Source organism: Lycium barbarum, chromosome 1 (genome assembly GCF_019175385.1).
Source record: "Lycium barbarum isolate Lr01 chromosome 1, ASM1917538v2, whole genome shotgun sequence".
Taxonomy (NCBI): Eukaryota; Viridiplantae; Streptophyta; class Magnoliopsida; order Solanales; family Solanaceae; genus Lycium; species Lycium barbarum.
This window is the reverse complement of record NC_083337.1, coordinates 41,400,741-41,414,667: the sequence shown is the minus strand read 5'-3', so window position 1 is coordinate 41,414,667 and position 13,927 is coordinate 41,400,741. Positions and strand designations below refer to the sequence as shown.

The 13,927-nt window shown below is 37.2% G+C and overlaps 1 long non-coding RNA gene across 2 annotated transcripts; it reads left to right on the top strand.

The window, feature by feature from the left end:
- The first annotated feature begins 2,122 nt into the window (after positions 1–2,122).
- Positions 2,123–13,823, top strand: LOC132635151 (uncharacterized). Of its 2 annotated transcripts, XR_009580449.1 has the most exons (5): positions 2,123–8,069; positions 9,202–10,262; positions 10,767–10,837; positions 11,745–11,796; positions 12,820–13,823. It is a non-coding gene; the product is annotated as an uncharacterized LOC132635151 (long non-coding RNA). The 2 variants fall into 2 exon arrangements; XR_009580448.1 differs by having other exon boundaries at positions 2,123–10,262.
- Positions 13,824–13,927: the final 104 nt, after the last annotated feature.

The window sequence follows — 13,927 nt, the reverse complement described above, 5'->3', positions numbered from 1 at the left end:
AAAAATAGAGATCATAAAGAACTAGCTAAAATGGTTGCAGTTTGTGGCTTGCCATTTAGTTTTCCTTCTAACCCCGGTTTTGTCCATTATATTAGAGCTATGTATAACCCTACTTCTCAAGGCATTCCTAGATCCACTGTTAGAGCCGACGTTTTTAAATTTCAGTGATTATTGTCAATATATACGTTGTGTGTTCTATCACCTAGATACTAGTATTGTTCTAAAATCAAGACTAAATTTCAGTGATTATTGTTCAATATATTGTCAATTGATGTGCATGCCACGTTTTTAATTAGTTGTACAAGATAGTCTTGATTTATTTGAGGGTTCTCTACGAAAAATACGATATGCTTGTCAATATGTTTTTAGCGCTCATAAGCAAAGTAGAATTAATTTTTTAAAAAAATATTGTGTTGAGCAAAATTTGCCTGTTAGAAAAATTCCAAAAGAAGTTTGTACTAGATGGAAATCTTTAAATGAAATTCTACTTGTTGCTCACCAATATCAAAAACCCCTTCAATATGTTTTTAATGCAGATCATTATCATCCCCATGAACAAATACAAGATAGTGATTGGAATGAAATTGAAGGACTATGTATTTTTTTAGAAAAAATTTATATTGCAACAAAAGCATTTTCCGGTCAATACTATCCTACTATTGCACAAATGTTATTTTATATTTATGGACTTACAAAACTATTTGCGGAATATAAAGAATCAAACGAACATGAGGAAGCCGTTGATGAAATGATTCTCAAATTTAAAAAGTATTTTTTTCCTATTCTTGATATTTATTTGATTGCTTGTATACTTGACCCGCCTTTAAAATTAAGAGGTGCTCAGGGACTTGTTGACAAAATTTATTTGCAGTTAGATATTCCTCCTAATGAATATCCAAATGTTGAAGAATGTAAACGTAGCATAGAATTAAAAACTAAAATAATATATAATAATTATAAATCTACGGAAAGTAGAAGTGGAAATCAACGTCCTTCACAAAAAAATATGGCTAAATTTGGCAATAGAAAATTTGATAGATCAATGGATGCTGCATGGCTTGGTATTGCTAATACTCAAAATGAAAGTGATCTTGAATCTTATCTTGATCAAAGTTTGGAAAGGATCATTGTGGACGACGACAACAATGAAGATATTATAGGATGGTGGAGGGAGTGTGGCAAGGCATTTCCATTACTCTAAAAAATGGCTTGAGATATCCTAACCATTCAATCATCATCAGTAGCTTCAAAGGCATCTTTTAGCGCGGCAAGTTTTCAACTCGGAGACCACAGACATTCATTAGCACAAGATAGCTTGGAGATTTTTGTCTTATTCAGGGATTGGATGAACGCAGAAAGAAGAAATTGTGGGCTACCAAAATTAACCCATCAAGAAGAAGAAGAATATGAAGAGATAGTCAACACTAATAGCGATGATGACATGGAACTTATGGACCGTCAAGGAGATATACCAATTCCAAAATTGAATGCAACGGAAGCGATACGACAATTAGAAAAAATGTACATAGATCCGTACAAGTTTTAGTGTGATAAATAATAATTAACTACTTAGATGCCTAGTTAAAACAGAACCCTTCCTACAAGGTGGTTGTGTAGATTAAGTGATCTTATTGTAACTTAGAGGCCTAATTGAAATAGTTACCTTCCTAGAAAATGGCTGTGTAGATTAGGGTTAAGATTATAAAGAATTGAAAGTATATTTAATATTATGTAATAAATTAAAAATAATAGCCCTTAGAAATTCAAAAAATAGCCATTGTTAAATACATTTAAAAACTTTAAAGTTATAAGTTATAAAAAATAAATAGTTCTTACTTGAACTTATTTTCTCCTATTATAAAATATAAATACCTAAAAATAAATCCAAGTCTTTAAATTTTTTATAAAGACTTGAAAATTTAATATTAACTAATAAGTTATCAATTTAAATGTTAAGTTTGAAGTTTTATAAAAAAAAGCACCCCCATCCCGTTCCCCCTTGGAGTGGGACGGGACGGGCCCCCCAAAGTCCCTGTCCCCCCAAAATCCCCCATTTAAGAAGTCACCGTCTCGTCCCATACCCCCAAAAAGTCCCCTACCGTCCCCGTCCCCGCCCCCTCCCCCCGCCACCCTTAATGTGCAATCCTAGTTGTTAATATGTGTAAAATCTGTTAGAAATGTCTCTAGCTTAATCTTTCTTGTTGCGAGCACTGTTTGTTTGTCATAAACATGCCTAACCTGCGCCTTTCTGCTGTTGACATTCATTGTTGTTACTTTGGAGATGGATGTTTCCCTGCTCTTTTGCTGTTTTGTTTCAATTCTGTGAGTTAAAGATTGAGTTTGGAGATTTCTATCATTTATTAAAGCGCAGTCATCAGTTTCATCTAACTTAAATACAAACTAGTTGGCATCTTGTTAGAGCAAGTCTATTTCCCCTTCTCTTTGCTAAAACGTATTGTTTTGAATTAATATGAGAAGTAAGTAGGAGAAGTGTTTAGCTAGATGTTGTTTCCTTTAAGTTGATAAAGTTGCTTCTTTTGTGTGAGTTCATGGAATAGTGTGTTTAGTGTTGAAAGCCACTAGTATCAAACTTTAATGATAATGTCCTTTCATGTTCATGTCTATATGAGGAGGTTAGTTTGATATTAGTTTAAATGTCTTGGGATATGAACACCAACCTTGTAAAGAATACATGTGGAAAAGAATTTGGCTTTGTTGGTCTTTACTTGCGTTTATCCCGTATATTAGTTTGCAATGGGATAATCAGATCATGCCTCCCAGTTTTGACTAAACTGTATTCCAGCTCTGGTTTCTTTGTTTCAAATAACTTGAACCTTTGGAATACTGAAGGGATTGAATATTTATTAAGAATTTTGAGGTTTAATATTTATTTGTCTTAAAGTTACTGTTTCTCTCTTGAAAATAGGTTTTCTGTTAATAACATGGGCATGAAATGATTTGTTTCCTTTCTCAATTTCCACTTTGCTTAACAGACTAGTCTGGAGTCATTAAAAATATTTGATACTTGAAAGGTTGTTGAATAATAACTAACTTTAATTCTGTCCTTCTGCTTGAATAGCTAAGTGTCCAGTTCATTTGTTGTTTTTCTTAAAAGTATTTCTCTTTTCTAAAACACGCTTGTGTCCTAAAGAACCTTCAAACCAGCATTTGGTGTGTATCTTGACTGAATGTTTTCCTTTGAGAATTCAGTGATGTTTTTTCTTCATTTCGCTTCACTGTTTTACTTTCTTTTCTTGATAACTAGCATAAGATTAAGATAACAGGTTGTCTGAAGCTATTAACATATACTAGCTTCAGTTTTGGGATGGTTTAAATTATATTAATGAGATTAGATTTGGTTTTAGGTTTCAACAGTCATTATGATGTTCTTTTAAATGTGCTTAAGTGTCTGGCAGCCTCGATATGCAGTCATTTAGTTCAATTATGCAATTGGTCCTTGCTTACTGTTTGGTTAGCCGTTAATGGGGAATAGTCTGTTTTGATCAATTACTTTTGGCTTATGATGTTGTTTGGATCTTTAGCTTTTTTCAGTTTAGCTAACCCCTAGCCAAGAATGCCATTTTTGAGAAGAAGCCCTTGTTTTTTTTGATTGGGATTTGGCTAAGAGCAATATGTAGAAACACAGTTGAGCGTCTATATTTCTAGCCATGAAGGGTCTCTTAAGGTTTAGTTGAGTTTCTTTCGTGTTTTAATCTTAATTAATAAGGATTCCTCTTTTTTCATATAAATGTGACCTGTAGCTAGTCCTTGTTTAGAGATAACAAGGAGTTGTCCCTTTTTTTTTAGTACCTGTTAAACCTGATAGATTTCGTTGTTTTATCATGTTGTACAGTTGTAGGATTAGTTCCAAGATGTGTATTTCCTTAGATATTAGTGTGATTAGCTACTGGTTGTAGCCCTTTTATATTGAACATGTTTTCTCTAATAGATAGATTAACTACTTGATTTAAAATGAGATCAAAATACCTTACTCTCGAACATGATAAGGTGGAACCAGTTAGCTTGACATTTTGTTTCATCTTGGATAAACTGCTACCTAGGCTAGGCAAGGGCTATCTTAAAAAGTGTGGAAGACAGCTCAAATTGTGCTTGTTTGATTGAAATGATTAACTTAAGGTTTTTACAAGCATAAATCTGTTTCCTGCACATTTGGCATGACATAAGAAACTTCATAACCTCCCCTCCCTCCTAGTTAGCTACTTTCATTGTTTGTTATACCATGGAATGACTACATATCGAATTCAAATCTGGAGTTTGTTCACCATTAGCTGCAGTTTAGCATATTCTTGTTTCCTTGTCTTTACTTTGATGATGTTTTATTTCCTTTGTTATGAGTGTGTGTGTGTTTGCAAAGCTTAAGATTGAAGGTTGAACTAATGTACTCCTTTAATCGTTGGCTGATATAAGAAATTAAGAAGTCTCTGATTGTTTTAAGTCCATTAACTGAAGGAAATTTGTTTTTTTTTCAAAAAATAAAATCGGACACCTTTCCTTTTAAACATGTTTTAAGTCCCCTATAAATCAAACTCTGATTATGTCTAGTTAAGGTGCTATGCCTAAATACTTACATCTCCCTTTTGCTCTAATTTTCTCTTTAGAGCAAATTAGTATGACATTTGATCTTAACAAAATGTTATGTCTTATTTCTAAGGTTATGCTTAGTTAGATGTTTGTCCATAGGGTACTAGATCACCTGTTCGAATTTCTAAGCTAATGTAAGGATTTGGAAAACTTTCTCAAATCTTTGTCCTTAGAGATAACCTTGGCTTTTTCTTTATAACATAACTTTCATGAAACTGTCCATGGTATCACATCTTTAAAATATGAATATTACTTTGTTTGATATGTTAAAACTTGACTAAGTTTTGACAATCTTGTGTTGCTACTTTGATTCAAACTGCTCACTTTAAAACACTCATCCTTCACCCCTTCTTTTCTTTGCATGTCTTGGGGAAATTTCCCAATCTCAAATGCTCATGAGTTACTGTCAAACTAGGGAAGATCTGTTACACTTGTGAGGCTCTCAAAATGTTGTATTTGCTTGAGTTTTCTGTTGTTGTTACTCTGATGTTGCTGCTGTATGTTTGAGGGCTGAAAGATGCTAGACATTCAAGGAATGAGTTGATGTTGTCAACACAATTGCTGGTGTTTGAGGCTCAAAATGATATACATTTGGCTGCTATGATTAGCTGGTTGTTGTTGTCATTTTGAGCCAAGTTTAAGGCAACTTTGAGGTCTAATGTTGTTGGTTATTAAAAGCAAATAGTGTTGCACAAATGGTATACTTACTGATGCCTTGATGAAATTACTATTACTCTTATGCTGCTTTGATACACTTGTTGTCTTCCCTGCAGTCATGGCATCTCGTTAATTTCTATACTTGGGTTAATTGAGTCAATTTACTGCTGTTATTTGGCTTGCAATTGATGCATCTTATGGCTGGTTGGTTGCTGCATTTTGAGGTTATAAATGATGCAACTTTCTGAGTAAATTTGCTGGTGTCATTTGGTTTACAATTGTTGCGTTATTAGCAAACTGCTACATTTGTTTTTGGCCAAAATGCATTTCATTTTAAGGCTAAAATGAGTTGCATTTTGCGAGGCCCTTTCAGGCTTAATTGAATTGTGCTATCTTTAAGGCTCTAAATTTGCAGTTATTTGGCAGATGTTCAGTTGCCATTTGAGCTTGATAACTGAGCTATTGTGAGACAGTATTGAGGGCAAATAATTGTTGATTTTTTTCCTTGCGTGGCTGCATTTTCGAGCCAAACAGTGGTTGCTCTTCATGGCTATAATAGATACAACACTTGAGTTATTGGTTTAGAGCAGTTGCTACATCTTGAGCTAAATCGCTAGAATGTTCCAGTGAACTGCTGCTAGTTGTTGTTCCTATTATGGTGTATGTTTTGAGCTGAATAGCTGCTGGTTCTGACCAAAGTATTGCCACACTTTTAAGCAAGTCTAATGTTCATTACTGCTATACATTTGAGCTATGGCTGCTGCTGGTGTTTTTGGTGAAAACTTACTGCTTCATAGCTATTTTGAAACAGCTGCTTCATACTGATATTTTCAGACATTACACTTCTGATATTATTCTAATTTGAATACGAAACTATGGTTGGGCCGATGAGAAAATTTTAATTTGAGGCCATGCATTGTCCGGAAAGGTTATCCCTCGGTTTAGGCGTTGATGACCTTATAGTAGTATCGCGAGGTAGGAACGAACATGCGTTTGGCGAGGCAACTAGAATGGGCACTAGTCTGCAGCAAAGACATGTTTCGGATTCCTTTGCCACATTCGGAAATATGAGTCTGAGCCTTCGTAATCAAAACTCTCAAATTTTGATACGAGTCCGAGGGATATTATTTCTGTTCATAAACGTCACCCTATGGGGGTGACGTATTATTTTGACTAACTGCTTTTCTTTCTATTTGTGCGAGGTACAAATAAAGTGAACCATGTTTAGCAAAGCTTGAAGATGAAGTGAAGAATTGGATGTTAGAGCTTCGAACGAAAGAACTAGAAGAGCATAGGCTTGCTAAAGGATCTGGGCCCAAGGCCGAAAAGCTAAACTTTCGTTCCCTTCCCTTTATTATATGTTTATTTTGCTTTTTGTATGAACATGTAAAAATGCATTTGTATAGATATTGAAATCCTTATAAGTTGGAACCTAGGATTTAGGTAAACATTGTTTCGAATTGGACCCGAAAGGAAAATGAATTGTATTTATTTATTAAAAGTAATTAAATTGAAAAGTGTTTTCTTATACAAAAAATGATTATCTTTAAAGTATATTGCATGATTTGAAGAGTACGAAAAAGGACTTTTTTGGAACTTATTGAACTTAAGGTAATTTTCAAACCTTTGGGGCTCGAAACCCAAACCTTAAGGCAAATAAAACAGAGAAATATACTTGAACTATAGTTTTGAGGGTTAAGATGGATTTGGAGTAGTATATGGTTGAATAATGAGCTTCAATGGATCTATAAGTAACAAGTAAACACTTTTCTTAACTTATACGTGTCAAAACCTATACTATTCTTATAGAGGGGATATACTCCATTTAATTTCATATATATAATAAAGAAATTTATAAGGAATAAATCATGACATTTGGACCAAATGAGTAGAAACTCTACTTGAGAGAAATCTTAAGTGTGTTTTGGTCCGGAAGTGAAATGAATTGAACCCCTTATAGCATTTTTCAAAAAGAAAACCAACTTTCCGCTTTAAAGGATGTTTTTGCCACAAAGTTGGAATTTATGATTGGCATGACAAGTTTTGCAGAAAAGAAACATTTTAGCAAATAATCACATTAATCACACATTGAAGCTCGTAGGCCAACCGTATTCTACGGATCTTTAATACTAGGGTGCATAAAACCTTCCCTAGGGGATCACCAGAACCCTTACCTCGAACTTTGGTCTAAAAGGTTTTTACTTATTTTGGAAAAATCATTAAACCCGATTTTTCTAGTTTTTCCATAATAAATTAGGTGGCGACTCTAAAAAATACTAAAATCCAATTATAGCACCAACAACGTCGTTGTAACTTTTATGCCTTACCCGCGTAAAAGCGAATCGTAACACGTACGGGAAGGTAAGTACATGAAATGGACTTAGCAGTTGAACTTGCTGAAATCATAGGTATTCATTATTTGTGTCAGTAACAAAGAAATATGAACTGCAACGTATAAAATTAGGTCAGATAAATGGATTAAAATCCTAGATTGATTTGGAACAACTTATCTTGCAGAAATCTGTGCCAGCCATAAAATGAGGAGTATTTATTTAAATTAGCTCGAATAATAGAAGGCGCGAAAGAAGTAACACTCAACTTAACAATTTACCAAAAAATACATTATCGCTCCCGTCCGGAATTTATCAGTAAGGATCATCATACACGAACTTAACTCTTGCAGCGTACAATATGTGATGGCGCGGCTAATATTCTTCATGAGGAAATTTGAAAAGGGTAATAGCTCATGAGCTGGATTTGGTGAAAGAAATTGAACGTTAACCAATCGTAGATCCATCAAGGACATACAGGTAAAGGCGTTAAACTCGGGTTTTAATTAAAAGTATCAATTTTAGCGAATTCTGAAGTACCACTTCAGCGATCTGAAGGAACGCTGGAGCGGCACCGCTGAAGCGATAAGACAGCCGCTAGAGCGGCAGTCGCAGATTCAGAAAAATAAAAGGGTCAATCACCTTTCCACTTCCCCACTTCCTCCATTACACTCCCCAACAACAAACGTCTGCCCTTCCATCTCCTACTACACCACAACTCCCCATCTTCCTCTTTAACACAACAGAAGTCTGCTTTACACCCTAAGTCTCACTACACCAACCCAAACCCACAATCTCACAAGTTGCTCAAAAAAAAAAAAGAGAAAGAATTTCAAGGCAACACTCAATAGGAACAAATCTCGTTCAAAATTCAAATAACAGGTAAGATATCATTTCCCTCAACTTGTAGATAGATAGTAGAACCAGAATTTCGAATAAATATGCTTAGAAAGACCGGATTTGTAACTCAAAAGTTGGGATTTTTGGGTTTTGGTTGATGAACTTCATGAGTGTTGATCAACTGGAATACACAACTTGTCTAGCCTTAGAATAATCCTTATATCGAATACTGCGTAGTTAGTGCACACATTTGGGTTGGGAAACTTGAACAGAGTAAAGAATTTTTTGCTTTGAAAAAGGGTGTTGGCTTTCATCGAATTTGGGGTGTTTGTTGCAAGAAATTGTTTTTCCAAAGGTTGTAAACATCATGCATGCTTGATATCTGCTCGATCTGTACCTAAAAACAAGTTTTCGAGTCAAAAATCAAAGTTGAAATTTTGAAAAATTTTGGGTTTTTCGAAGAAGACGAGACCGCTGCAGCGGCTTGATAACGACTACAGCGACCCCGTTGTGGCGTTCAAGCCTGTGCAGCAACGGTGTTGGTAGGGATTGCATATTTTAGCTACAGCGGTATCTGTGCCCACTATTTTAGCACCGCTACAGCGGTCTGAGTGACCGCTACAGCGGCCCCTGCAACATCAGGGACCAGAAACTACAGCTTAAATTTTCTGATACGTTGGTCGTTTTGCGGAGTTATTTCCACCGTAACATACTAGAATTGATACTGAACTTGGGTGAAATGAAATCTAACGCGTTTTAATCTCTTTTGCAGGTAAGATGGCTCAAGATTGAGAAGAAGTACCACAAGACGAAGAGGTTCCCACACATGAGAAGCTTCCCACCCCCCAAAGCCAACACTTACACTTGAGCTAGATGTCTATGCCCTTACTGTTAGAGCGGGTTTTCGATATGACCAACATTGACAAACGCGCCCCGGGCTTCCTCGAGATATTAGTCAGAATCAAGTGGACTCGCTTAGTCAGGGATCCCGGTGACTGCAATGAAACGTGTGTGAGGGAGCTCTACGCGGTGTTGCCTACGGTTGATTAGAATTCTTCCGAGTCAGAGATCATTATAAGAGGTGTTCCAGTGAAAGTGGGGAAAAGAATAATTAACTGGGTATATAGACTAGATAATCATCCAGAGGAGCCCTTAACAGTCAAGGCACCTGAGAAGAATTCGGTGTGGTTGGCTTCCAAATTTGTACATGAGGATGACATACGGCTAGTTCCTTGGGTTCATGGCAAGGTCGCGATCCGAAGCGATCAATTTACTGTGGAGGTGAAGAGATGGTTGAATATTGTTTCCCGCCGGATTCGTCCTTCTAGGAATACCTATGATGTGACATTCCCTAAGGCTCTCATTATTGCCTGCGTCCATGCTAAAATTACGGTGAATGTGGGCTAGCAAATAATTGATGAGTTAAAGGAGTTTTTGAAGGTTGTTGTAGCAAGCTTGATGTTCCCGTCGCTGATCACTTCCTTATGCAGGAGGGCTAAGGATCCCAGGGAGGATGATGATGATTGGTTCTGCTCCGATGCTCCGTTTCATCCACTACGAGTGAAAGGTCATGCTACCGCGGTCAACAGCAGGAAGAAAAGGAACGTGGATGATGCAGGCGAGGGAGGGAGTGAAGCGGGAGCCGATGCTGAGACTGGGATGGGGCTGATCATGAGGCTGGGGTTGAAATCCCTCGTATCCAGGGCCCTTTTGAGCTCATGGACTCAAGCTTTGATGAGGTGATCTCAATGTTTTAGAAGATGTCCATGCCTTCTGATGGGTCTAGTTTATCAAAAGCTGCTGCGAGTTTCACCACTCAGGAAGACATAAGAGGTTACTTTTGTTATATCCCGTGTTTTCGCACATTTGGAAAATTGGAAATAATCTTGACTTGTAAGAAATAAGGTCATAATTGATTTTAGTTAACACATGAGTTATTCATTAAAGAATATTAAGGTGAAAGTACCGAAGAAGACCAAGGGCAAAAATTAGAATTTCGGAAATTAGTTTCGGGAATTACAAACGGGATCTATAAGTCATTGGGCCAAAATAATTGAATGAAGAATTAAGGCCCAACATTAAGGGGTGGCCGGCCAAGTAGGCCCAAACCCACCTAGTTAATGAATAATTCCCATGTGTTGGAATTAATATATGAGTCATACTCTTGGGAATATTTAAGAAGCTTAGAAGAGAAAGAACAAAACAAAGCAAAGCAAGAGCAAAAAAATAAGGGGTTTCGGGTTTGGCCATAGAAATTGACCACCAAAAATCTTGCTCCAAAATTTTTTCTCTTGTTGAATTCCTACTAATTCAAGGTACCTTCTCAACTTGGTGTAGTTGCCTTGGAGGAAGGAGCCTTGGTTCATCAACTTGATCATATAGTCAAGTGAAGAAGATTGAGTAAGAAGGTAAGAATTCATCCCTTATTATTGTGTTATGGAGTCTTGTTTGTGTTGTAGTATGTAGAAATGTGTTGATTGTATGGAGAAATGGAAGTTTGCAAAGTGGGTGTGTGTTATTAGTGTATGGCCGTGTGTATGTATATGTTGTATAGCCATAATGTGTTGAATTTGTGTTATATTCTAGTTGTGATTGTGGTGAAATGCATATTGGAAATGAAAGTGGAATGAATTGAGTTGGAGTGATAAAAAAGGGCACATGGCCGTGTGGTGTGTTGGAGTTGGAATGGAAATGAATTAAGTTTTCTTAGTGTGTTAGTGTGTTATTGTGATGTTTGCAATGTAAATGAAAGTAAAACAATATGAGTTTGCTTTGAAATGGAATGTAGAAACTTATGTCGCTTAAGTATGATTTTACGACATTATGAAAATGAAGTTATTAGGTTGCAAATTATGATGGGTATTGATGAATTTGGAAGATGTAATCATGTTATGAATATGTAAGTCAAAGATTAGAAGTTTCGAATGCGTTATGACTTTGGCGGAAAGTTTGTATATTATGTATATCGTGTGTATAATTTTAGGAAACGATATGAAATGCTTCTAAACTATGTTGTGGTGATCTATATTGATAATGAATGTGAAATCATTGAGATTAGTTGGAAAGTTAAGGTTACAGTGAAGGTTATGTCATTGTATTGAAAAAATGGCTAACTAAGTTATATTGCGTTTATAGTGATTGTTGTTGTTGTTGATGTTTGTTGTTGGGTTGTGGTTGATGGTTTTGAACCGAGTTGAATTCTCGAGGGTGCTATATGTATAGGGGAGGTGCTGCCGAAATTGCGGTAGACATATATGAGTTAAGTTGAATTCGTGGCATCAATAACTCACAATTGGTAAATGTGACCATTTGCAGATTTTCGACGAAACGGGGAGTGAGCTTGGATAGGCGTGCAAAGCTCAAAAAGGTATGTAAAGCTACCCGATCCTTATTTTGGCATGCCTAAGTGTATTAGAATCGGATTCGGGCCTTGAAAGACTTTCTGCCCATCGGAATCCGCAATTGAAAATCTCGTTTTTTCCTTCAGTAAGATTGAGCCCTTTTGGTTTGTATTCTTGAAAATCATGCAAACTTTCCCTAAACTACTTGGAAAGCCATAGAACGTCCGTAGAACCTTTGTAGGTGACCCCATATGTTTAAAATATGTAATTTGAGCCCACCGCCTTGCTTGTCCCGAGGTGGGCCCACTATTCTCGGTTTTGCCCATATTGTACTTAAGTCCTATTTTCGAACGGTTTTTGAACGAAATGTTTTGACTACCATTCTCATTACCTAACAAACATGGTTTTAAATATTCCATTAAGTCTGCTAAATTGTTTTGACACTCGAAACTCATTTACTATGATCCCTTCCGATTTAATTGGATCGGTTTATCTTTGATATGCCTCATCGAGTCTATGGAAACATTTATGATATTTTAATTGCATTAGTCTCTCACTACTCCATTCGTGGATGCCCCAATGTTTCCTACACAGAGCCCGGGCCAGGATATGTTGTCAAGCGTGATCCTTTGCATTGTTCGCCGTGCCTCGATGTGAGGGGGCAGGTATACGCGTACATGGGTTTGTGGAGTATGCTGTGCCATGTACGCTTGTTCTGATATGATTTACTATGGCCATCTGATATGACATATTAGGTTACGGGGTTATGCCCCTATTCTGATTCTTCTGTGTTGTGGCACCAGCGTCGGGAGGGTGGCCACGTTCTGTCTGCCGAGTCCCTTGGCAGGGGCCGGATTTGATATGACATATGTTTCTGTACACACTCCGCATGTTTTGAAAACATATATCTGATACTTTGTATTTTCTGTTTACTTTCTGTACGTTCTATACCAGTTATGATTTTGTTTCTGCAACTCAGGCTTTACATATTCAGTACATATTTCGTACTGACCCCCTTTCCTCGGGGGCTGCGTTTTCATGCCGCGCAGGTACCGACGACAGGTTTGCTGATCCGTCCGCTTAGGATCTCATTCTGCTATTTTTGGAGCGCTCTTTTATTCAGAGCCATTTTTTGGTATAGTCTGTCACTTCTATATATGTATATTCTCGTGCATGGGTACGGCGGGGCCCTGTCCCGTCATATTATTCTGTCGGTCTGTTAGAGGTCTGTGGACATGTTTGTGGGTTGGGATCTTTCTGTACAGCTGCGTGTATATGTTGTGTTTGGGCGATCCCATTCGCCGCGGCGGCCGGTCCGCATATATTTAAATGTTACTCTGTTGGCCCTGTGTGGCCTTTGTTGGTATTTTCTGCGTGCAGGGTATATGGGATAGTCCGTAAAACAAAGGAAACTCTGCCGAAATTTTTCTGGAGATTATCTAAATTGGAACTAAAGCCTTGTCGGCTTCTGCTATATACTAGAATGTGATTGAGTGCCCAGATCGGGCACTGGTCACGGCCTACGGGGTTGGGTCGTGACAACTTTGTTACCCAGAAGAAGAGGGGTAAGTCACTTTCCACCCTACAGACTGCATACACTAGTTTGGCCAAGAATTACGGCGACCTTCGCATGGACTTTGACAGAGAGAAAGCAAAGAACAGGTCTCGTGACAAGCTTCACATCAAGCCTTGGATGGGTATCAAGGGAATGTGGATTGCAATGTATCCTAGTATGCCGATTCCAGTAGAGGATGACGATGATTCGGAGCAATACTCATTCGCGAGCGTGGCTCGGGGTATAGGTGGTCAGGGTGGACTGTGTGATGATGGCGGCAGCGCTGATGATGATGATGCGATGAGCCAGATCATGGCTTAGAGGCTCTCCCCCTTTTATGAAGATATTTTTGGTTGCCCTTGTAGGGCTTTTTTACTTTCGAACAATTTCTGTTTTGGTTTTCTTTGTTTTGGTTCGATGTTTGGACAATCTTTCTTGTTTTTCTATATTTTGGGTTGTAATTTGTCGGACTTGTTTTTATCGAACTGTTATGTCCCGTGTTTTCGTACAATTGGAAATCGAGAAATAATTATGACTTGGGTGTTAGAATGGTATAAATTAATTTGTGAGAATATGACTATGTTGGTTGTGAAATCTTTAAT